The sequence below is a fragment of the Schistocerca americana genome, chromosome 7, assembly GCF_021461395.2.
Source record: "Schistocerca americana isolate TAMUIC-IGC-003095 chromosome 7, iqSchAmer2.1, whole genome shotgun sequence".
Taxonomy (NCBI): Eukaryota; Metazoa; Arthropoda; class Insecta; order Orthoptera; family Acrididae; genus Schistocerca; species Schistocerca americana.
Window position 1 is genome coordinate 479,828,762 of NC_060125.1, and position 27,812 is coordinate 479,856,573.

The window sequence follows — 27,812 nt, forward strand, 5'->3', positions numbered from 1 at the left end:
TCCTCCTTGCTCCGTCCGTCATTGGTTATTTTACTGCCTAGGTATCAGAATTCCTTAACTTCATTGACTTCGTGACCATCAATCTTGATGTTAAGTTTCTCGCTGTTCTCATTTCTACTACTTCTCATTACCTTCGTCTTTCTCCGATTTACTCTCAAACCATACTCTGTACTCATTAGACTGTTCATTCCGTTCAGCAGATCATTTAATTCTTCTTCACTTTCACTCAGGATAGCAATGTCATCAGCGAATCGTATCATTGATATCCTTTCACCTTGTATTTTAACTCCACTCATGAACCTTTCTTTTATTTCCATCATTGCTGCCTCGATGCACAGATTGAAGAGTAGGGGCGAAAGGCTATAGCCTTGTCTTACACCCTTCTTAATACGAGCACTTCGGTCTTGATCGTCCACTCTTATTATTCCCTCTTGGTTGTTGTACATATTGTATATGACCCGTCTCTCCCTATAGCTTACCCCTACTTTTTTCAGAATCTCGAACAGCTTGCACCATTTTATATTGTCGAACGCTTTTTCCAGGTCGACAAATCCTATGAAAGTGTCTTGATTTTTCTTTAGCCTTGCTTCCATTATTAGCCGTAACGTCAGAATTGCCTCTCTCGTCCCTTTACTTTTCCTAAAGCCAAACTGATCGTCACCTAGCGCATTCTCAATTTTCTTTTCCATACTTCTGTATATTATTCTTGTAAGCAGCTTCGATGCATGAGCTCTTAAGCTGATTATGCGATAATTCTCGCACTTGTCAGCTCTCGCCGTCTTCGGAGTTGTGTGGATGATGCTTTTCCGAAAGTCAGATGGTATGTTGCCAGACTCATATATTCTACACACCAACATGAATAGTCGTTTTGTTGCCACTTCTCCCAATGATTTTAGAAAATCTGATGGAATGTTATCTATCCCTTCTGCCTTATTTGACCGTAAGTCCTCCAAAGCCCTTTTAAATTCCGACTCTAATACTGGATCCCCTATCTCTTCTAAATCGACTCCTGTTTCTTCTTCTATCACATCAGACAAATCTTCACCCTCATAGAGGCTTTCAATGTATTCTTTCCACCTATCTGCTCTCTTCTCTTCATTTAACAGTGGAATTCCCGTTGCACTCTTAATGTTACCACCGTTGCTTTTAATGTCACCAAAGGTAGTTTTGACTTTCCTGTATGCTGAGTCTGTCCTTCCGACAATCATATCTTTTTCGATGTCTTCACATTTTTCCTGCAGCCATTTCGTCTTAGCTTCCCTGCACTTACTATTTATTTCATTCCTCAGCTACTTGTATTTCTGTATTTCTGATTTTCCCGGAACATGTTTGTACTTCCTCCTTTCATCAATCAACCGAAGTATTTCTTCTGTTACCCATGGTTTCTTCGCAGCTACATTCCTTGTACCTGTTTTCCTTCCCAACTTCTGCCACCTTAATTGATGTTAATGCTCGCTGTGAGTGATGTGTAGGGCGAAGTGAGCCGGGCCAGCCAACTCTGCTCGGCACTTTGGTGATGGAGAGCCCCCCGTCCTCATTACAGGCCAGCGCCCGGCGCTGCCCGTCCGTCACGGGGTAGGGAGCGCATCAGAGGCGCGCGCGGCTGCAGCTGACGCCGCTGTCAGTGTGCTGTGCCGGCCCGGCCCCGCGACGCCCAGAGGCGCCCCGCGCCGCGACGTGCCGCCTAATTGAAGGCGCCGGTGCCCCACTGCTTGAGGAGCGTCTCCAGCGACGCGCACAACTTCGGAGCTCCCGCGCGCCGACACCGCCGTGATGTATGGCCGCGCTAAAGTGTTTATTTGTTGTGTCAGCCCTTAAGGAAGAAATTAATTTGCACTAAGCTCTGCTCCGGAATTCTTGTCCGCGTTCTTTCCGCCCCGGCCACACCGGCGCACCCCGCTCCACTTCTTTCGCTGTCTCCCTCTCTGGAGACATTTTTAATTTCAGAGACTTCTCTGAAGAGGTATATCCGTCCACTTTTGTACGGCTGTAGCGCCCCTTGTCGCCAGTGTTCGTCTCAACTTCGCTGGAAATTACTTGGAATGAGGCAATCAGATGTTTGGCACTGAAATAAGCTTTCCGGACACACCCTTAAAGGAAGCCACACTTTGCATTCTAGCCCTCCATCGGGAACAGAAATCGTGACAGCGTACTGCCCGAAGCGCGCGTGTGTCAGCCGGATATACAGGGTGAAAAGTATTCAAGCTGAAAAACTCTGGGAGGTTGTAGGGGACATCAAAACAAATATTTTTCCCTCAAGTCTTTTTTCCTATTAGCAGTAGAGGAAGATTGCTCTGGCAGCAAATTAATTAAACCAACAATTACTTTTCCATTTTTTATGACCAAGAGATTTCAACTAGGTAGCAGATACGGCACACTTAAACAGTCCCCAACAACACCGACCCACACATTAACGAAGAACCGCACTTGATGAGCGCTAGTAACTGTGTCATGTGGGTTATCCTCACTCCAAACATGCGAATTGTGCATGTTGAAGACTCCATCAGCCCCCAACGTTGCTTCATCGGTAAACAACACAGAGGATGGAAATGTAGGATGCATTTCACACTGTTCCAGGTACCACTCCGAAATCTGTGCTCTGGGTGGATAACCAACTGGTTCCAGGTTGTGGACACGCTGTCAGACAAATGGACGTAACGACTGCTCTCGAAGGACTGTTCCTACGTTCGTCTGATTCGTCCCCATGCTACGTGCAATTGCACGAATGCTGATTGAAGGATCCCGCTCCACATGCTGCAAGACAGCTTCCTCAACTTGCAGCGTTCTTACCGTGCGACGGCATCCATGTCCAGGTAATCTGCTAAATGACCCGGTCTCACGCAGACGTTGGTACACAGCAGCAAAGGTGGTAAGATGTGGGATACGGCGATTGGGATATTGTTGTTGATAAACCCACTGTGCAGCTCGTCCGTTGTGGTGCGCTACGTAGTACGCACCAACCATATCAGTGTTCTCAAAAAATGGCTCTTAGCACTATGGGACTTAACGTCTGAGGTCAACAGTGCCCTAGAACTTAGAACTACTTAAACCTAAGGACATCACACACATCCATGCCCGAGGCAGGATTCGAACCTGCGACCGTAGGGGTCCCGTGGTTCCAGACTGTAGCGCCTAGAACCCCTCGGCCACTTCGGCCGGCGTCAGTGTTCTCACTCCAAGTGTATCGCTACATTAGTAAACAGAGACAATGCACTACTGCACTGGTGGACAGCAGTTGCCTGCAACTGAAGAGCGTAATACGCCCTCTATCTACTGAAGACCGTAATACGGCCTCTAACAACTGAGGAGCGTAATACGGCCTCCACCGGTTTAAATAATCCTCACAGGGAAAAATGACATTAGGGAAAAATATTTGTTTCGATGTCCCCTACAACCTCCCAGAGTTTGTCGGTTTAAATACTTTTCACCCTGTAGAAACAAATATCTTGAGAGCGAAATGCGGTATCATTCTGCTCTCTACTATAAATTAAATTTCGTTATGTCATTTACATATATATGTTGTTGTTGTTGTGGTCTTCAGTCCTGAGACTGGTTTGATGCAGCTCTCCATGCTATCCTGTGCAAGCCACTTCATCTCCCAGTACCTACTGCAACCTACATCCTTCTGAATCTGCTTAGTTATATATATATATATATATATATATATATATATATATATATATATATATATATATATATATATGAAATGAAGTATGAGCAAAAATGAACTATATAAACTGTCTGCACAATGCGTATTTACCTCTGCAAACTCTTAAAAATTTTGTGTTACGTTTTAAACAATATTTAATTTGATGCACCACAGTAACTAAGACGACTAATGAAAATAAATTTAGTCAATGTGAATGTATGTTTTCCCGGTGTATACAGCTGGTGAAGGGTTCTCTGGCTTCCAGTCGGGTGGCATACGAGTATGTCATTCGTCGAAACGTCGCAGTTTGAAGACACCGCCACCCGGCTGGAAGCCCGAGAATTCTTCACCATAAATTCAGTTCCTTATCATACGGACACAGCATACTATTGTGGCATCATGTATGAGTACCACCCTGCGGCGTATTAAGACTGTCAACGGAATTTCAAGTCTCCGTCTGACGTCATTAACTGTCGCGCGGGATCTGGCAGACCAATGGTGTGCGCCCTTTGAGCGTCACCTCTGGCAGCTGTGTACTTTGAGCGCCCTCTGCCGCCGCAATATAGGATGGCCAGTGGAAGCCGTTCAGTCCGCTCACATTCGGATCCATTTCGCAATGAGTTGCTACGCAGACGCCACCTGGTTGCGCCTCCACCTTCATCTTCCGTGCTTCAGTACGCAGAGACTTCTCCTTGTGGACATTGTGAAAGCTGGACTCTATTTCTTATTGCATCATTTCTAATGAGTCTCCATGTGTTTGGAGAAATATACGTTAAGTAAATCCTCTGTTTTGTTTTGTTAACGTGTTCGCTAATCATACCTACTTCTGCTTAACGTTCCTAAGACGACAGTTACCACACCACACCGTACGCCATCTCTACTTACCATTGCGTACGAAGTCTTACACAACAGATATGAAACGTGCAAAAATCAAACTTTTGTATCAAATAATTTTCTTGAGTATTTCATATTGGCTGGAACACCGTCTCTTAGCACAGGTTTTAACATTAGAGGGACAGTACAGGGACAACAAAGCCATGTTCACCTCGGAATACAGAGAACTCGTCTGTGACAGTTAAAGCGCCAAATTAAGTTTCCTCCAGATTGTAGCACACTAGATAATTGCCCCTACTTTTTCCACTGCCTCTAGTCTTTCATTCTGAATAGCCAGAGTAATATTATTTACTATCATATTATGTGACTGCAACACTTTGTTGATATAAAGAAATGTATGAAGCCTAGATCTTTCTCTGTGTGCATAATTTTGATTGCCGGTTTTAGATATGTTGAGCAGATCACCATCAGACCTATAAATAATCCTGTGAACTGCAGTCGATCCTAAATCGCTAGGATACGACAATAATTTACAATTCCTTTTCACTTCTTTGGACAAACTGGACACTGCAGCACTAGTTCAGGATTCGCAGATGATACGTTCATCAGATGTAAACCAATGATAACAAGAACACTCATAGAGTCTTCCGCGCGGCATTTCCTTTATTATTCACGTATTTTCAAAACTGTATGTACAACATACATAATATTACGATGAACAATAACATTAACTCAAAGTGGAGCTCTACCACAACCACCCTCTATTCTCTGCCACCTCTAGATGGTCCATATATAAATTCTACTGTAATTGTGAATGTTTATAAGAAGAAGAATGACTTCCCTGACAATAAAGACACAATAAAAGATATCTTACATGATTGCATCATTCTGTCCGGATTTGCATTGCCACCGTTCGAATAAATGTGGATTAAGCTCCAGAATGAACAGCCATCAATGATCCTATAGACCGAAAAACCTGTGAATTTAGCCCCGACACTGTCGTTTTCGAGTATTTTAACACGTCACGCCCTCTTGACGCTCATCTCTTAGTCGTCAAGTGGCATTGAGTCTGCCACCAATGAGAGTAATGAGATGTCAAATATATGGGCGTTCTGGGTAAGTTTTTCAGGTTGTACCTTACCGTCTTCATTTCACTCTCAAAGACTGTTACGGATCGCCAATTACCCTTTTATCCTGATAGTTTGTTTCTTTTCATTACTTATTTTTGAATGGTTTGTCTCCTGCTTGTTTAATGTAACTCGCTACGATTTCGTTTTCTTTGCCATCTTGTTCATATGAGAAAGGTACATGCACCGAACGTCATTATTTCATGTAAGTCTTGCAAAACCCGTCCTCCCATCTTTGAATTTACTCCGAGTAAGATGAATACAATCCTTTTCTGTCTTAAAATATGTACACCCTTTCCTTTCTTGTACCTGAATTTTGTGCATATTCTTTCCCCGCCGATTCTCTACGGTGCAATTGTCAGTTAATTTTAAGCGGTACTATGTAACACTGAATTTCGAATACGTCCTTTGTCTTCTTTTTCTGTCTCCCCGCTACCCACGATTGGCTACAATACAAAGCTGTACTTCAGAAGCATATTCCCAGAAATTCCTGTAAAGTTAAGACCTGTATTTGATATACTGGTTCAATTTGCGAGGGAATACCATCGATCATTTCTGAATGTTTTACTACGCGATACTTCATCTACTAATACCCCTCCAGGAAGTTAATTAATTCGTAGTAAGAACTACTGAACGCCCTTTAGGTTATCATGTGCCACTAAATTGCAGCAGAACTTTATTGTGAGACAACACTGCGATACGACACCAGCTATTTATATTTCACTGCGTGAATGATATGTGGCATTAGATTACATATTAATTGCTGTTCATCACGGAATACATAAATGCACATTGTGAATTTATTATAGCAGAATAAACCGTTGTTCATGCATAAATTAAAGTAGAGGTAATATTCATTTAATTTCTGTGCATGACGCAGTATGCTGCCGATGGTGGAACCAGACTCGTTTCATGTTCAAGCGAATCTTCGCCAAGCCACGTGTAGAAATAGCTGGCAAGGAGAACTGTAACTCCATCAGCTCTGGAGATGGCGCATTTATTAGAGGACTACATCTGTGGTATAGGTTGAGTTTAGTGGTCTCAGATACGGTTGTCTGTTAATTATGTTGGGAGAATATCAACAGTGTCAAAGATATAGCAATTAACTGTCATCTACGCGATAAACTGTGGGAAGTACCAATCAATGAATAAGCGCGTTTGTTGTTGACACGAGAGTGAAGAATGAGTCATCGGACCAAACTACCTTTTATATGTTATCGCTGGCCCGCAGTGAGATATTGAAGATAATATGTCGTGATTAAACGTTGAGAAACAGCAATTACTCTCACACGTAGACCCATTCAAACTTGTGGTCATCTGCAGTTCCAGAAAAAGTCGTCATCGATGCCGACAATACTCTCAGACTACTTGAGTCTCACGACGGAGTTTCTTTGTGAGTAGCATTTTCAGTGAACTGTAAATGTGTCGTATTATTAACTAATTCTTCGACAAAACCTTCTTTGTGGTAGTATTTTATTTCACAGACTACTTTCGGATGTTGCCCATCTGCTATTACACAAAAGACACATATTCTTTATAATAAGTTATTTACATTGTATGGTGTAGTGTTTTACGCATATGTGATTTTTCAGTTCGTTGTAATTCGACCTACCTTATACGTGATGTTCTGCAGAATTCGACCTACCTTATACGTGATGTTCTGCAGCGTATCCCACTGACAGTATCTCGTAGTTTGAATGTAATAATACGTTTCCCTATTTATACATGCATATATGTAATCAGCAAAAGAAATCTCTTGCGAAATACATGTAGTTGTCATTAACGTTTGCTGTAGATGCAAAGATTAAATTTTGGTATACATCATATGATATTTATGTTGCTACATCTAATCTGTATTATTTCTGTTAGGAGAACGAAAATGTTTTTTCATTAAAGTTTACCAACAGAAGTAATATAATCGGAAATAGTGTTGTATGTACACAGGGTAACAATTATTGAACTAAATGAAATAAGATCTTCATAAATTCTGAACTGATTGCGTTAGGACCGTCAGATTGCAAGGTTGGCCGAGGGCCATGAGGGAACTAGTATGCGCATCCGCACGCGCCACATCGTTGTCGGACATTTACACTTGAAAATGTAGCCAATAAGCAAAATTGGCGCATTTGGGGGACTGGGAATCCGCATTTCACGACAGAGAAATCGCTCAATCCTCAACGGGTGACTGTGTGGTGTGCAATGCCCAGACACGGAATAATCGGTGCGATATTTCTTGATGGGGTGGTGACTACTGAACGGTACGTGAAGGTTTTGGAAGATGATTTCATCTCCATTACCCAAACTGACCCTGATTGGACAAGATGTGGTTCATGCAAGACGTATCTCGACCCTATCGAAGCAGGAGATTGATGTCCTGGAGGAGTACTTTGGGAACCGCGTTCTGACTCTGCGGTGCAGAGGCCGTTGGCACAGGGCACGATTGGTCGCAGTGTTCTCCGGATCTCAACACTTGTGACTTCTTTTTGTCAGGCTATCTTAAGGACAAAGTGTACAGCGATAAACTCAAAACAATTGCTGTGCTGGAAACAGCCATTCAGGACGTCATCGACAGTATCGATTTCCCAACCCTTCAGCGGGTCAGTCAGATTTCGCTATTCGTCTGCGGCACATCATCTCCAATCATGGCAGGCACATCGAGCATGTCATAACCGAAATCCGAATACCTGTATTGACGATTACATGTTGAATAAAGTGTGTGCATCCCGTAGTTTGCAACTTATTTACGTTTTTTTTTTCATTTAGTTCAATTATTGTCATCTTGTATATCCATACCAAATGTAATCTGTCAGTCTCTTGCTTCCTCCTCCGTCAGTCTCCTCCAGCCACCATCTGATTCTCTTCCTTCCCCTTTCTCTCTGTTCATTTCCCCTTCCCTCTCTCTGGCCGCCTCTTCCTGCCGTCTACCTGTATTCATCTTTTACTGTCCCTTCTTTTCCTGTCCGCCTACGACTCCTCCTTTTCTCTCTGCGTTATCACCCCACCCTAACAGGGGGCCACCACAGTATTTCTTTCTAGACCGCAATTTGGCTGAATTCGTTCCAGCGTATTAGGATTCGCTGTTTACACGTGAATTTGCCTACGTAACTCATTCCAAATGTATTTCTCATATATGTAACAATTTGTACACCATCTCTAGCGAATTTCATTTACAAGCAACTCAACGTTTATTACTTCGTAGTTCTTGAATTATATGTCGTACAGTGATATAATTTTAAGGCAGATTCAATGGTGTAAGTCTCTGAAATGTGTTTTGAATGGAGTTATTAGCAAAGAAGTAACAAATTTAACGTCACGCATGATGCGGCAGTGCTCGTGACGTGATATCGCTTGAACTATGCATCATGCTGTGATATAATTTTTCTGGCATTTCAGTGGTACATGTGAATATATTTTCAAACGTGCCGAGAATACAGTTGGTATTAAAGAAGTAATAAATTGAGACGACATGCTTCATGTAGCAGTTTTAATGCATCAAGCGCGAAAATGTAGAAACCGATAAACTTTTCCCCTTTCACAATGTTTTGGCGTAAAGGTTTGAAATTATGTGTAAAGTTAGTTGTATGCCGCTAAGTACTCTCTCTTTCCAAATACTGGATAAATAAACTGTGGATACTCACGAGTCGTGGACTACACTGCATTTTCACACCACAGTTAGGAAGACGATGCTGTTACATTATAGTAAACCTAAGAGGATTTCGTAAACAAATTTCGCATAAAAATCCAGTATTTGAATATTTCATGGTTTCATTTTTCATTCAGGCTTACTATCAATAACTTGCGGGGGGGGGGGGGGGGGGGGGGTTTATTATTACGATGCACTGCTAGTGGTGTGACTAGCTGTTATGAAGAGAAGATATATATTAGTGACGATACAAGTCTCAGGCAGAGATCGGATGCAGAACAACAAGAGGAAGCGTAAATTGCTCTCATGCTTCAAGTAAGGTGAATGGAATGTCTTTGTACGACTGCCACAACCACAAAGCCGGCAAGCGGATAGAACTCGACGAGAGGTGGAGAGATTTGTAAAGTAAGCCAATTCTGGTCTTCCAGCGAGGTTGATAAAGCGATCCAGTTCCAGAGTTTGCCCAGAAGCTGATCAGCGCCAGAAGTCAAGTTTCATCTGCAGCGTAGGAAGTGGTTCGTGCAGGCGGAGTTTGCGATGTACTTGCAGAGACCGCCGAGAGCCGGTACTGGGGCCGGAAGGGTCCGCAGTAGACGCGGGGGCGGGCGCCTGCGCCGCCTCCGCCTCCGCCGCCCCCGCCGGTCCGGACGGCGCTGCCTCTGGCGACGCCGCCTGCGCCTCCGCCGCCTCCCAGCTGCACGCAGAGGCGGCCGTCCGCACCTGCTGCCAATCGATATCTCTACACAACAAGCACCGGGCGCCCGCGGGCCTGCAACACAGGCCCTCGCCCCCTGGAGGGGCTGTTGCAGAGATTGGACGGCTGTCCGCCTCCCGCCGATAAAAGCCGTACGGCTTATCGAGATCACCGCCGGCCATCGTCCGTTTGGATTGAAACAAGCTGAATCTTTTTTCTGAAGGGATGACAGTAGGCCAGGGGGGATGTCGGCTGTCATAACTGAAATATGGTCAGCAGCTGCGTAACAACATCCATGGGATACGGGACAAGTTAATGAGAGTGGGGGCTGATTACTTTGATAAATACACTACTGGCCATTAAAATTACTACACCACGAAGATGACGTGCTACAGACGAGAAATTTAACCGACAGGAAGAAGATGCTGTGATATGCAAACGATTAGCTTTTCATTCACACAAGGTTGGCGCCGGTGGCGACACCTACAACGTGCTGACACGAGGAAAGTTTCCAACCGATTTCTCATACACAACTGCCAAGGCAAATACACAAACAGCAGTTGACCGGGGTTACCTGATGAAATGTTGTCGTGATGCCTCGTGTAAGGAGGAGAATGCGTACCGTCTCGTTTCCGACTTTGACAAAGGTCGGATTGTAGCCTATCGCGATTGCGGTTTATCATATTGCGACGTTGCTGCTCGCCTTGGTCGAGATCCAATGAGTGTTAGCAGCAGCTAGTAGCGTAACGGTAAGCGTCGCGCACTGTTGGTAAGACGTCGCGAATTTGGGTACATTCACTGCTACATTTTTGCTCGCGCTATTCGTCCACGAGAATCAGAGGGCCTTAGACACGGGTTCCCAGGTAGATGCCGTGTTTCTTGACTTCCGCAAGGCATTCGATACAGTTTCCCACAGTCGTTTAATGAACAAAGTAAGAGCATATGGACTATCAGACCAATTGTGTGACTGGATTGAAGAGTTGCAAGGTAACAGAACGCAGCATGTCATTCTCAATGGAGAGAAGTCTTCCGAAGTAAGAGTGATTTCAGGTGTGCCGCAGGGGAGTGTCATAGGACCGTTGCTATTCACAATATACATAAATGACCTTGTGGATGACATCGGAGGTTCACTGAGGCTTTTTGCAGATGATGCTGTGGTGTATCGAGAGGTTGTAACAATGGAAAATTTTACTGAAATGCAGGAGGATCTGCAGCGAATTGACGCATGGTGCAGGGAGTGGCAATTGAATCTCAATGTAGACAAGTATAATGTGCTTGCGAATACATAGAAAGATAGATCCCTTATCATTTAGCTACAAAATAGCAGGTCAGCAACCTGAAGCAGTTAATTCCATAAATTATCTGGGAGTACGCATTAGGAGTGATTTAAAATGGAATGATCACATAGGGTTGATCGTCGGTAAAGCAGATGCCAGACTGAGATTCATTGGAAGAATCCTGGGGAAGTGCGATCCGAAAACAGAGGAAGTGGGTTACAGTACGCTTGTTCGCCCACTGCTTGAATACTGCTCACTGGTGTGGGATCCGTACCAGATAGGGTTGATAGAAGAGAGAGAGAAGATCAACGGAGAGCAGCGCGCTTCGTTACAGGATCATTTAGTAATCGCGAAAGCGTTACGGAGATGATAGATAAACTCCAGTGGAAGACTCTGCAGGAGAGACGCTCAGTAGCTCGGTACGGGCTTTTGTTAAAGTTTCGAGAACATACCTTCACCGAGGAGTCAAGCAGTATATTGCTCCCTCCTACGTATATCTCGCGAAGGGACCATGAGAATATAATCAGAGAGATAAGAGCCCACACAAAAGCATACCGACAATCCTTCTTTCCGGCCCGCATCTCGTGGTCGTGCGGTAGCGTTCTCGCTTCCCACGCCCGGATTCCCGGGTTCGATTCCCGGCGGGGTCAGGGATTTTCTCTGCCTCGTGATGGCTGGGTGTTGTGTGCTGTCCTTAGGTTCGTTAGGTTTAAGTAGTTCTAAGTTCTAGGGGACTGATGACCATAGATGTTAAGTCCCATAGTGCTCAGAGCCAATCCTTCCTTCCACGAACAATACGAGACTGGAACAGAAGGGAGAACCGATAGAAGTACTCAGGGTACCCTCCGCCACACACCGTCAGGTGGCTTGCGGAGTATGGATGTAGATGTAGATGTAGATGGAATCGGTGGATTCAGGAGGGTAATATGGAACGCCGTGCTGGATCCCAACGGCCTCGTATCACTAGCAGTCGAGATGACAGGCATCTTATCCGTATGGCCGTAACGGGTCGTGCAGCCACGTCTCGATCCCTGAGTCAACAGATGGGGACGTTTGCAAGACAACAACCATCTGCACGAACAATTCGACGACGTTTGCAGCAGCGTGGACTATCAGCTAGGAGACCATGGCTGCGGTTACCCTTGACGCTGCATCACAGACATGAGCGCCTGCGATGGTGTACTCAACGACGAACCTGGGTGCACGAATGGCATAACGTCATTTCTTTTCGGATGAATCCAGGTCCTGTTTATAGCATTATGATGGTCGCATCCGTGTTTGGCGACATCGCGGTGAACGCACATTGCAAGCGTGTATTCGTCATTGCCATACTCGCGTATCACCCGGCGTGATGGCATGGGGTGCCATTGGTTACACGTCTCGGTCACCTCGTGTTCGCATTGACGGCACTTTGAACAGTGGACGTTGCATTTCAGATGTGTTACGACCCGTGGCTATACCCTTCATTCGATCCCTGCAAAACCCTCCATTTCAGCAGGATAATACACGACCACATGTTGCAGGTCCTGTACGGGCATTACTGGATGCAGAAAATGTTCGATTGTTACCCTGGCCAGCACATTCTCTCACCAATTGAAAACGTGTAGTCAATGGTGGCCGAGCAACTGGCTCGTCACAATACGCCAGCCACTACTGTCGATGAACTGTGGTATCGTGTTGAAGCTGCATGGGGAGTTGTACCTGTACACGTCATCCAAGCTATGTTTAACCCAATGCCCAGGTGTATCAAGGCTGTTATTACGGCCAGAGGTGGTTGTTCTGGGTACTGATTTCTCAGGATCTACGCACCGAAATTTCCTGAATGTGTAATCAGATGTCAGTTCTAGTATAATATATTTGTCCAATGAATACCCGATTGTCATCTGCATTTCTTCTTGGTGTAGCAGTTTTAATGGCCAGCAGTGTACATAGACTGCAGCTTTGGTCGGTACGCTCTTGGTGGGGATTCATATAGTGTGTTAGCTAATATCGCGGTCGGGTTAGTCACTAATACATATATAGACATCGTATGTGAAAAACGAAAAATGCAGTCCCAGTTAATAATACCTCCAATCACCTGCAGCGTCAGTAATTGCTTGTCATCTCCGAGGCATGCATGAAACCAAGTTTTCCGCATATTCACATGGAAGATACCTCCAAACCCGTCTAATTTGCCTTGGCAGTTGTTTCAAAGCACATTTCGCTTGCTCGTGGCGCAACCTTAAGAATGGACTTATCGAAAACGGTTAATAACCCCTTCTTTTTTTCATTTCAGAAGTCACTTTACCAATTCAGCCACGTTCTTTAAAGTCATGCAAGTTTTACCAAGTTATAGCGTGTTACCCACTTTTGTATAAATGACTTTGATATCCCCATGTATCAAGACGCCGCTGCATGACTTTTTTCCTGTTCTTTGGGGTGGCTACAGAAAAACACAGCCTCAAAGCGTGACTCGTAAGCTGCACTCATGTAGTGTGTTTTGCATCTCAAACAACAATTCAAAGTAAATTAATTCCTTATGAATACTGCATGAAGGACAAAGGTTACCTCTGTTGGGCTGTGAAATAACTTGGCCGATATCTTTTACCATCTGTGTGTATGCCGACCACGCTCTTACTTAACAGACTGTATATGATTCAAAATAAAGGGAAGGAGTTTTCGCGTAACTTTACGTGATTTTTACCTACGAGCTTAAGTAGTGGGGCAGGAAACTGGGGGGGGGGGGGGGGAGGGGGGTATCGGCTTTCAATGTATGGATGTATTTCATTTAATTGATATAGTCGTGGTTTGTTACACAGATGGTGAAATGCGTATTCTCAAACTAATTAATAATATATCAGGAACAATTAGTCAACAGTAGAGTTGCAAAACTACAGCATGCTAATGTAGGGTATCGTAAGTAAGAGCAGGGTATGCTAGTTTTCCTAGTAGTCTTATTCAGTGTCAGTTAAGTTCTAACCGCGTTACATGCACATTAGGTGTGTTGCATACGTATTAGGCGTTACCTCAGATCGATCACTTTACTGGTATATGTGATAAACGTCTTAATACTCGTACATTCCACCAGATATCGGAAGCGGTGACCGTCTGGAAACAGTGGAAATATACGAAGGGCCATGTAACCTATGGAACACTTAAGATCTACTTGATTATCTTCCTGTCTTATTTACAAACAAACAGTATTTATAGCAAGATTGAAACTGTCAATGATTAATTTAGGTTTATTCGAAAACTGTTGATTTGTACAGTGAAACATAGATGTGTTGTATTAAAAATCACGTAGCACTACAAAGCGTATTTTCCTAGGAAAATATAGATTAAAAAAATAAACGTGAAACAAAATGTTATCAAACACAGTTTGAATAACTCATCGAGTCGATACATAATATTTTCCTGTTGTTCAGAAACCTTATTACCAATAATAACAAAAAAACTCTTTAAATTACAATGAAATGAACACCTTTAGCTGCTTACAGGTGTTGACATACGTCAACGGGAACAGATGAAAATGGGTGCCCCGACCGAGACTCGAACCCGGGATGTCCTGCTTACATGGCAGACGCTCTATCCATCTGAGCCACCGAAGACACAGAGGACAGCACGACTGCAGGGATTTATCTCTAGCACGCCTCCCGCGAAACCCACACTCAACGTGTTGTCCCGCACTATATTCGTGGTGCCCGCGCCTATTCTACTCATTACTCGCGGTGCGTTGACGATTCCCGTAAGAGTTCGGGCACTGTTTGTGCATTCGCACAGAAGAAGAAGATGGTCAAGTGGCCGGTGAGCCTTAACTATATATTTACTAAGATTCGAAAAGAAGAGATACCAACTTAGTAAAAAAAAAACAATACTCTTGTCTTTGATCATGATGAAGACCGCACAAAGTCACAACAACAATTGTAATGCAGGATTTTTTTATTTATGCGTATGTGGACTATGCTTGCAGAAAATGGATTGCTTTGACTACATAAAAGCACAGATGTTATGCGAACAAGTAATTTCTATTAGTTATAAAATGCAGTTTACATTTTGTAAGGATATAATATATAAGGTGAACCAACACTGAACGAAGTGCAGTTCTAATTATGTGCAAAAAGAACAAAGAAAAGACGTAGAGAAGTCGTCGTAGGCTCCTAGTTTATCTCTCCTACCTTCATTTATGCTTCTGTTCCTACTAATGCTACAGATTCTAAGGGTAATCCTACCATTTCCTGCGTCATTTATATGCTGTACCAACGATACCAAACTGTAGTTCAACACCAACGAAGTGCAGTCTGAGTAAATCTAATATTTCATATAATGAAATACATTGTGAGTGTGTGCGTCAACAATCATCAAAACGTTAGATTCCATAATACGCCGAAAAGCCAACACGACGTGGCATGGACTCGACTAATGTCTGAAGTAGTGCTTGAGGAAACTGACACCATGAATCCTGCAGGGGTGTCCATTAATCGGTAATCCTCAGCCACTCACTGCAGGGGCTAGAAGAACTCTCCTGCAACGATTACAGTGGGAAGTGTCTGATCACCCAACATACAGCCCCGACATGGATCTCTCTGAATTTGATCTCTGCTCACATGATCCGTTGGCCATGAAGACAACTTCAGGCAGAGACAGCGAGCTGCAAATGGGCGTAGGCAGTTGGCGGAAAGGATGTTGGACAGTTGGTGTACCGCTACGCTAAATATCTAACTTGGAGAGGCGGCTTTGCAGAGAAGTAGCTCGAAAGTGTAGATAACTGTTGCAAACGACACACTTTCTATTTCACTGTGGTTTCCATTTCGCTACCTATTTGAACTTAATAAATGAGTAGCCATAGTAATTAATTAGCCTATGCCTATAACGATGATCTTTAATTTCTTTGATTCATAATTGATTCGGGACTCCCAGAGCCAACTTCAGATGCACCTTAAAACATAAATGTTATTGATGTTAGGTATTGTCACCCATTAACAAACGTGCAACACCTGTGTCCACACCACCACAAAAAATGACGCTTTGGCGGTGGTTTGCCTTCGAGGGAGTTTTGGACAATCTTGTGGTAAGATTGTCGAAATTACTATACAGTTGACTGAAATGTCCATTTATAATTTTTGTTTAACGAAATTTACCTGTATGCTAATAGCAGTAATGCTTTCAGAGCCCATCTTGTGACCCAGTCTTGGACGCTACATGTGAGCCTACAGAAAAATGTATCCAAGGCTATATTTTTCATTGGAGGATGATCGGCAGTTTGTAATGAATCAAAATGGGATGATAAATCAGTGAAGGAGCTGTGGATGTTGTATTAACAGATTTATTCGGCACTAGGGAACCAGAAAGGCACTTTCCTATCTATAAGAGATCGTTAGTAGAACATTTTGCTGCCCAGAAGGAAATGTACAACAATGGGACATTCTTGGTCCAGATTCGTAAACACTTTCAGTGGCCAATCGAAAGATGAACTAGTAAAAAAATTTAATTATTTACATAATCTGCAATTTAGTCTCATAAAATCAGGGCTGGAGAAGGCGGCTGTTACACGAAATAAATTTTCGATGGTGTATAGCAACAAACCACAAATTGGTTTTGTGTTACTTTATTCTAAAAGTACCGTTACGGGTTTCGGATTTGTACAGTTCATCTTCAGATAACTTTCATAATTTCTACAAAACATATGATGCATTGGTTTGTTGGTGAGTTGCCATAGGATAAACAAAAATTCTGTTACAAAGGTGTAACTAAGATGGGTGTGCTACAGGCTTGTGTTGGAGTGCAGCTTAATTGAGAAGGCAGTCTGGAGCATTCCTTTTCACACTTTTCTACCAACAAAACATATTCGCAATGTTGCTGGTATTTTCACCATCACATATAATGGTTTGCATTGTTAAACATTGTCGTTTGGTCATAAAAAGAATTTTCATTATACACTTCATATTTTGACTCACAGCATATGAAAACAAACACAGAGTTTACAAAGTAGATGCGTGTCAACGATGATGCGAAACAATTTTAGAAAGGAATGGCATTTTGAGAAACGAAGCGTAAATTCCAATTTTGTTAAATTGAAAAGGTATTTTGCATTACATATAGGGCATTAAATGCAGATAGACAAATGTGATCTTGTGAATTACAGTATGGGAGTAGAGCCTCATATCCCCTTGCGTTTAATGACGAGCAAGATTTTGCAGAGACGAGAAGAACAATGATGATCCTGTTACGATCGTAACGTACAAGTTTTTGGAAATATTACGGAAATACTTCGATATAATTCAAATGATTCGTAGAAGAACTAATTGACAATGGAAACTCCTCTTAGGACCCCTGACCCCTACCAGATTTAGTGGCAAGATGGCCAAGTGGACAGCCCGTTAAAAACTGAGCACACCTCAAGCATGAAAACAGAAAGACGGTGTGCTAAGCAATGGACAAAAGAAGCAAAGTAGAAACAGTGAGCGGGCGAAACTCAAGATGTGCGCAGTCGAACGAATTTGAATAGCAACGGCGTTGTGGTAATGTGGCCACGGACTACGAAGGTGGAGACCGTTTTAGAATCTTCCTCGCTATCAATTTCTTTTACTTATGAACTGTCCATCCGTTCATTAACATGTCTCTTCGCTGTATTCTGATCTGTGTCGTGATGTAACGTCTGTCTGCAACAGCGAGGTGTAACGGAGAGACCTCCAGACCTACGTACCTCCTATTTGTCCTACACAAGTTCCGTTTTGGATGTTCTGACTCTTGAATTCCATTATTGTAACATAGGTGACACTCGTTTATTAATTGTTTTCATTTCTGTGAGAGGTCTATGCAGCATCTCGCCTGCTCTCACCATTTATCACATTTACTTGCGGCGGTAAAACATTTTTACCACATGACTCATATTCTACAACCAATGCCAAGACTACAGAACGAGAAGAGACAAGTCAATGACCGGACGGACGGTACATAATTTTGTGGTACATAAAAATGGAAGGAGAGAGATCTGAACACTGATGTCATCTTTGCAGTCCAACACCGTGACCAGTAAACCACGAAACCATTGTTCTTACATTTCTCTCTATATTGCACACCTTAAGCTTGGACCTTACAATGTCTGTGTTTGGTTTCTCTTTCATAGTCCAGTACACTCTCTTGCTATTTTCTTGCTCGATCTGTGTTCAATTTTTGACGATCTATCTACTGGGCCATTTTATCACTAAATCTGAGAGGGGCGAGATGATGAGTTTCTTTTGTAAGTACAGGACTACATTGCTGCAATACGTTATCTGGAGTAGCCTCCCAAGTGCTAGGCTTTATTTAATTTTCCATATATTGTCTTATGTCTTCAAACGTGCCTCATTACTTACGCATCCGGAATACTCTTTCTAGGTCCAGTGACCATGATGATAAACACTTTTCGGAGAGTACAATGTTAAAATTCTGCTCAAATATTGGAAATCCTCCTGTCACGGTATCATATATCTCTGTCGTCCGTTCGCTGTTTTATCCACTACGACTTACCGTGTACCCATGCGCATATTCTTCGCCCTGCCAGTGTATGTGAGGTCTGTTCAAAAAATTTCGGGACATTGTCCACAAAATCATTATACGCTTACCCTTTACTTATTGTGCATGAGCCCCTTCGAAATATCAGTTATTCAAAGCAGTCTTAATCGCATTTATTATTATTATTCCGCCAACCGGTTTCAAACCGACGTAGGGGTCATCTTCTGGGCGTTTACACTGTGAAATTATAGATATCCGTCAGAAAGACTCCATTATACAACAGCTAAAATTACGTAAATTTAAAATATATTACCCAATGGTCGACTGCTGGTGGTGTCGCTCCTGTCTACATAACAGCAGGAAACTATGTGAGACTAACCCTTCGTATGGTCTTAAATAGCGTGCTGAGATCACGTGAATAGGCGGCAACACCCCCAGTGGCGATCAACGGAATTTAATACAGTTTATTATATGTAATTACTAGTCACCTAAATTTAAGTCACAGTAAATAACAGAAAGCGGAACCATTCAATTTAAAAAGAGTTACAATTATACTGTTAATTATAAAATAATAACAAATGTTCCGTAGTCAACTCGTAAAACTCATAAAAGAATATTACATTATGTTCCATAATATAAAATAAAACAATTAGTGACACACAAAAACTGGTGTCGTCTTGTATTAAAATATATCTATTCGTACATTTACGTAGAAAACATTTGAGTCAATTTACTTCCATATTAGCCGTTTTAGTAAATTGACTCAAATGTTTTCTACGTAAATGTAGTGTTACACGAGAGCTCATTGGAGGGGAGGGTGGAGGTCTGTTGTGTTTTCTGATGAAAGCTGGTTCTACCTCTGTGCTAGTGTGGGCCATGTGTTGGTTAGTAGGAGGCCAGTTGGGATCCTGCAAATAATCTTTTGGCGTACTTGGCATACTGGACCCACACATGGGCTAAAGGCGTGGGGTGACTACAGGAGCACTCTTATGGTCATCCCACACACCCTACTGGAATTTTGTACTTCATTATGATGATTCGAATTATTGTGCTGTCAAAAATGAACGATATTCCAGGGGTTGTTTTCCAATAGGATAACGCTCGCTTTTGTAAGCCAAATTGCTCTACAGAGTATCGACATGTTACCGTGGCCTGCTCGACCACCAGATCTGTCTCTGTTATTGGATGATAAAACGGGCATTATTCACAAACAGCATTACCCGTCTTTGTATAGGCTGACGAAGTGCGACAAGTGTCTTACTCCATCCCATAAACTGTCATCCGAGACCTGCAACAGACAATTAATGCAGTCTTGATGTTTTCAGTCATTATGACGGTTACATCTGTTACTAATGTACCAGCATATCACATGTGCAACGACTTATCTCAGGCGTACTTTAACCTGTGATTGTGCCATGTTTATCACATATAGACTACCTAGACAAATGTATTCCCACAATTTTAGTACTCTACACTAATATTTTCTGTCAGTGTAGTTCGGTCGTAAAGCGTTTAGGCTGAACGGGCTTAGGGAGTTCGTTAGGAGTAAATTTTCGCTGTTTTATGGATCATTTGCTTTCCTTGTTACGGATTCAGATACAAGATCTTTTGTTCTGCACCCGATACATGTTAAGGGGAGGTTTACTATGCTTAGTTTAAAAAAATTGATTTTCATTAAATTGCATTTTTGGATCCATAGAAGTGTTTAGAATCCATCCCTGAAACGGTTTTTCCGAATACGGAACAAAAATGTTTGTTATTCGCGGTTGAACAAAAAAGTGCACCTGGTTGAAATTGGCCTTTTTCACGCACCAGTTTTTTTTTCTTTTGGAGGACGAGTTATTGTATCAGTACTTTGGAGGAAACACACAACATTCAAATGAAAGCTTGAACGCGTGTGTTTTGAAGTTAGCCCCAAAGCATATGCATTCTGGTGAGAAGCCTGTGGAGATTGAGACTTTCCTGGTAGTGAGCATCTTCAACGAAGGGTATTCAGCAATTCTGAAGACCATGACAACGATGGACGTCACCCTGGGACTCTATACGACGCAGTCCGCCAAGCATTCAGACGACCACCGAATTCAAGCGCCCGAAAACCGCTTATCACAGGCCGTACGAGCGGCTCTGGAGCAGCGCAGGATGGCCCAGACCGAGCAGAACCCCGTCTATGAGGAAGAACAAGGCTTAGTTTATATATCCGGAATAGTAGATCGAACGTAAGTTGCGTAATATTGCATTTACATGTAGTCAAAACTTCAAACGCGATTTTCTCGAAATTACGTTTTTTTTTTTTTTTTTCGTGGCGTATGGTTACTTCAAATCTACTGAACCGATTGGCATGATTCTTTGTTTCCGACAAAGCTAACTAAATTGTCTAGCAGTTATACCACTTTTAGTCCGATCCATCAACTATAAATATTTTTACTTGGCCGGAGAGGTTGAAAAATCGATGAAAAAACCGTATTTTACTTCAAATGGCCGCCATTTTGTTTCCTATGACCCAAATAAGGGAGGAACAACTCTTAAAGAATCTTGTGTACTTCGCTAACGTTAAATCAATTTCGATTTCAGACGAACCAGCTGACCTGTGACGTACCGCGCTTGGAGGTCTACATCGAAATTTTGTTTCGTTCTGACGTCACTTCCGCCTTTGGTCTTCAACATTTCCGGTCAAAAAAATGCAGTTTGTAGAGGAAATATTACTAAACATTTGGACCAAATTTGACACTGATAGCTATGGCACACCCCGAGAAAAAAATTCTCAAAAACATGCTTTTTTCGGGCCAAAGATAGCGAACCTCCCCTTAATGAAAGCGTGATATATGAGGACAGGGCAGCCGGAAGGTAATAAATGTAAGTCGAAACACTAGCTTACAAGTTCCCCCTACTCGCTCTGTGTCCAAGCGTTCACTTCGATTCTAACGAAAAGCAGCAGACGGTGTTCACTGCAGACAGTGTGCCATGCACCTGGACGCGCAAGTCCGTACCTTACCCAACGTCAGGCCGAGAACAACCGGAGCGTATCTAACTAAAAGCTAAACCCAGCGTTGCATGGGGAAGTTCTGACGTAGCGCGCGCACACACACGCACACACACACACACACACACACACACACACACACACACACACACGTGTGCGGAGCGTCACACGTTTCGGACGCCAGCTCGGAGATTCCACGCCATTTGCCGCGTCGCACGCCCCGACTGCCTCTGTCAACAGAATAAAAATCGCCACCGGGCCGTGACACGGCCGCCCCGTCGCTCCGTCCACCCCCGCCCGCCCCCGCCCGGCCCCGCCCCCGCCGCCACTCCCCACTTTTTCGCCGCACATTTTTTCCCTACGCTTTTCGCCCTCTGCGCCCTCCCCCGCGACCATCGCCGTGAAGGCCCGCTCTGTCACGGCGGCAGAGTCCTCCATCACCTCCTCGGCCTCACGCGGACCGCCGCAAGCCGCGAGATTCGTATGCGCGGTTCTCGCCGATATCGACGCGCTGGCCACTGACATGCCAGCCTCCGCAGCCATCTTGGCGCCGCGCCGTGTGACGAATGCGACCGCCACCTGCAGAGCCCCGCTGCCGTTGCCACGGCTGGGAGGAGATGGGGCGTACACTCGGGCGACATTTACCGATTGCGACTAACCTAGTCCACGGGCTACGCTACAGGAAGCCTGTCACTACTAAAGAGGTTTACGGTGGGAGGGCCGAAGAGTGCTAATATAACATTCTTGTTTATCTTTCATAATGGACTACTAAATAGCACCAAAAGCTCACCTATGATTTAAACACCGTCGTCACATTTTCCGACACTTATCACAAGTCGTAATAAAAGATAATTTTAGAGAGATGTTTAACACAGTTTGTGGCTGCAGGTATCGATACCACGTTAGCCGGCCGGGATGGCCGAGCGGTTCTAGGCGCTACAGTCTGGAACCGTGCGACCACTGCGGTCGCAGGTTCGAGTCCTGCCTCCGGCATGGATGTGTGTGATGTCCTTAGGTCAGTTAGGTTTAAGTAGTTCTAAGTTATACGGGACTGATGACCTCAGAAGTTGAGTTCCATAGTGCTCAGAGCCATTTGAACCATTTGATACCACAATACGTGTCTCACAGGTGACAACAGAACAGCGAGATTCCATCTGACACGGGCAGCGGTCATTATGGGTCTGGCTGACCTAGAGAGCGAGAGAGTGGCCAATGGTGATAGCGTCGCTGATTGGCTGAGAGCCGAGGAGGCCATGTTTTTACCAAACCTACGCTGACTTGGTACGATTGCAAATAGATACTGTGTGTGATTCTGTACTATTGGTTTTCTTCAACGCTTCGGACGCCACTTCCATTGTACAACAGCGTACAGGTTGTAATACGCCAGGTATTGAAGGACTTTTGCAAGTTCTCTGTCGATTTTTTTTATGTAAATTACTTTACAGTCCCTCTGTTGCTCGGATCTATGACGTTATTTTTAAAACTTCACAGCAATTTTAGAGGCAAAATTTGTATTTAATGTGAGTTACTGAGTGTCACTTATAACATGAACTACAAAATCATTAAGGACAATCAAGAGGAATGCCTGGTTGCTCTGCTGTTGGGTGCAAAAACCGAAGTAAAGATGAATGTATGCTGCTCGTTGTAATCCGAGCCGGCCGGAGTGGCCGAGCTGTTCTAGACGCTACAGTCTGGAACGGCGTGACCGCTTCGGTCGCAGGTTCGAATCCTGCCTCGGGCATGGATGTGTGTGATGTCCTTAGGTTAGTTAGGTTTAAGTAGTTCTAAGTTCTAGGGGACTGATGACCTCAGATGCTAAGTCCCATAGTGCTCCAAGCAATTTGAACTTTTTTTTTCCAGGTTTTTTTCAAACGTATTTTCTAGAGTTGTAATGGTTCTTGAGTGACACGATGAGTTTTAACATGTGTACGGTACCCTAAGTCTACGTACTACCGACAGGCGACTAACACTTGTCTCTGAAGCCTTGGCTATTCACATTCCTGTAACTTATAATTATCGTGTGGATATTCAGTTACCTATTTTGAATTACTTTCTGCTGTTTCAGTAGAGTACCTAAGTATTGATATGTTTCCCATTTTCTGCGGTACAAAGTTCCTAAAAGTGTGTACAGAATGACATGTTTAGCCAGCATAAGAAAATGTAAGACCGACACACACTTAAAATGCATTAAGTTATGACGGAAAGAGACGAGTTTACCAATTTCAGCGATGTATATCAGCACGGCAAAATCTGAAATGGCATCATTTACTCTGAGATACATTAAATGAAACTTCTATTTCTTATTAATCAGTTGTCAATGTTTATACTGCTCCATAAAATACAGCTGCTGAAATTCGGCAGACATACTGCTTCACGATACTTACATTTGTTCACAAATTTATCAGGACTATATAAACAAAGACGAATGTCATTTGTTGTAATCATGTACTAAGTATTAAGCTAGAAGATCTGCTTTGGTCTCATGCGTCAAACACATGCCTTAATTTACTCGTGAAGTGGCTAGCATTTCTGCTTGCGTTGCTACCTAATTTTACGTCCCGCGCGCAATCTGGTAAAAACATGGCTGGCAAGGGCCGATTGGCCACTCTCTCCCTATAAAGGCTCTCTAGGCTGACCCAGTGGTGCTCGCCCACTGAGCCACGTCTCCTGCAGCTCTGGACTACGAGCGACCTCTACCTCCGCAGTATAAGACTGCAGGCGGCAGCCACTCTGCCACTTGTACTTGGAGCCGCGGAAGATCGTCTTACGAACGCGCGAAATGGCAGATATTGAGATAAATAATCGAGGAACTGAGTAGCAACTATAATCGCTTAGTAGTGGAAAGGTGCCAGGAGCAGATGAGATACCTTTAAATTGTATAAAGATTGTGCGAAAGAAATTGCTCATTTTCTAGCAATAATTTACCGTACATCGCTAGAGTAACGAAGGATCCCTAACAAATGGAAAAAAAGTGTAGGTCTTTCCCGATTTTAAAAAAGGCCGTAAGACAGATCCACACAATTATAGACCTATACCGTTGACATAAATTTGTTGTAGAATTATGGAATATATTTCTTTACAGTCAATACCGCCATTAGACTGTTTTTTATTTGCAGTGTTACATTTACACGATCATGATTTCGGCTTCAAAGTGCCATTATCAAGTGTTTTAACGTTGTGCTCAAGAATTACGACGTTTTTGGAAAGTGAACATCTCCTCTATAAAAATCAACATGTATTGTGCAAACAGAGATCCTACGAAACTCAGCTCGCTCTGTTGTTCCATGAGACCCACACCGCAGTGGACAACGGCACTCAGATTGATGATGTGTTCCTTGATATCTGTAAGGCATTTGCCACCTTCCCGCATTGTCGTTTAATGAGAAATACGAATTATCGGATTTAAGATTTCTTGCAGATAAAACTCAACACGTCGCTTTTAACAGAACAAAAACGACGGATGTAAAGGTACCATCCAGGGTACGACAGGGAAGTGTGATAGGACCGCTGCTGATTACAATATATATAAATGATCTAGTAGAAAGCGACGGATGCTCTTTTTAGAGATACTCGCAGAGGATGCAGATGTCTATACCAAAGTAGCAACGCCACAAGATAGTAAGAATTTTCAGAACGACCTGCAGAGAATTGATGAATGGTGAAGGCTCTGGCAGTTGACCCTGAACGTAAATAAATGTAACACACTGCGCATACATAGGAAAAGAAATCCACTATTGCACAACTACACTATTGATGACAAACAGCTGGAGATAGCGTCTGCCGTAAAATATCTAGACGTAACTATCCAGAGAGACCGTAAGTGGAACGACCCTCATAAAATAGTAAGAAAAGCAGATGCCAGATTCAGATTCATCGGAAGAATCTTAAGGAAATGTAACTTACCCACGAAAGAAGTGACTTATAAGGCGCATGTTCATCCGATTCTTGAGTACTGTTCATCTATCTGCAATCCATATCAGGTAGGATGATAAAGGAGATAGGGAAGATCCAACGAAGAGCTGCGCGTTTCGTCACGGGATCGTTTAGCCGGCGAGAGAGCGTTATGGTGATGCTAAACAAACTCCACTGGCAGACGTTACAAGACATGCGTTTTGCATCACGGAGAGATTTACTATTGAAATTTCGGAACAACACTTTTCAGGAGGGTCGGACAACGTATTACTTCCCTCTACATACATCTCCCTTATTGAGGAGAAAATTCGAGAAACTATAGCTAGTACAGAGACTTATAGACAATCATTCTTCCAAAAATGGTTCAAATGGCGCTGAGCACTCTGGGACTTAATATTTGAGGTCATAAGTCCCATAGAACTTAAAGGTACTTAAACCTAACTAACCTGAGGACATCACACACAGCCATGCCCGAGGCAGGATTCGAACCTGCGACCGTAGCGGTCACGCGGTTATAGACTAAAGCGCCTAGAATTGCTCGGCCACTGCGGCCTGCAATCATTCTTCCCACCCTCTGTTCGTGAGTGGCAGGGTTGGAGGAATGAGACAGTGGTACCGAAAGTACCCTCCGCCACACACCATTATGAGGCTTGCGGAGTATGATGTAGATGTAGATGAACAGGCATTGCAACGACTACAGCTGTTAAGAAATAAAGTATTCGCAGTTGCGAATATCGACCATTGACTATATATCATAATGACGTGACTTCTGAAATTTTCCCGGCGTATTTCTTCTTCTAATAATTTCCGGGTATGCAGCCGGATCCCGTCGACATTGGTGGCAGAATGTCGACGGGATCCGGCTGCATACCCGGAAATTATTAGAAGTATCATATTGACGATAGTGAAAATTTGTGCTAGACTGAGACCGAACCCGAATTACCCAAAATACGCGGGCTATATACTATACCGTTTCGGCTATCTGTGCACGAATCACGGCCAGATCAAATTTCCATATGCCATCACTCATGTATCACAACTCCTACTTGATTTGTGCACGTCCAGCTGAAGTAATTACGGTGACCGTTCATGGAAAGCGACAGATCTAGGCTTAAGTCCCAGTCCAACACAAATTTTCATTGTCGTCACTTTTAACATACAGCCGAAGGTGGTTCATACACGCAGCTGCTAATACGTTGCCTGTATTGATATTTCCGTGATGACAGCGATCTCGTGCTGTGATTGACTGACGGAAGCAAACCGAGCAGCAGCCGGTTTATGTGTTTGCGAAGCAGGCATGCTGTATTTCTTCGTCTTGAGTATCACGACAGTACGTAGCTTTAGGAACACAATGCGTTACAGTTCTCTCAAAAAGGTTCATTTTTAGAATGGTTTGTTGTGCTACAGTGTTGAAAAATGTGACGTCGGTTAAAAAACATGTTACCACCAGTTTGGAAACAGTTCATTTAGTTGGTAAACTGGTTTAAAACAAAGAAATTGCTGCTTATCACTTATGCTCATTTACATTACCGCAATTCATTTTTTCTAGATGAAATCAGCTAGTCTCGCCTTCTGTATACATAATGATCTATGACCATTTAATTCAAATTTGAGCGTGTCAATAGCTCTTTTAGAAGCTCATGTTGCACAATTGTGCGTAATAAATTGCATACTGAATTCAGATTGTGTTGTTCTGAGGCGCATGGTCTGCATCAGTTCTGAAGAAAAGAAAACTCGCTACAACTGAGGCGCAGTACGCTCATAAAAAGAAACTTGTCAATGTTGGTAAAGGGGCATTTATGATCTGGAGTTTCCTCTATCGTGAAACTGCGCTTTGTACAACTTGTCGCTAGGTGGTAATCGTTATTCAAGTGCATTCTGGCCCAAAATTTACAAAATTGTTCCTACAATGGTGAAAACTACCAATGCTAGAACTAAAAACTATCTGAAACACTATTAAAACATTAATACTTAACGTCGCTTAGTAACGCATAAAAAAGAAACTAGGGATACACAGAGACAGTAGCTTGGTACTGTAGTTTCAGACACTCTATTCCTTCGTCTGGAAGTTGATAAAATGCCATTAGGCTCTGCTAGATGGAATTCAGCAACCTCCACAAGAACTGTACCATGCAGGAAACACGCCACCATAAGCACAATTTTTTATTTTGTTTTATTTTATTATTATTATTATTATTTTTTTTTTTTTGGAATCGTCAGTCT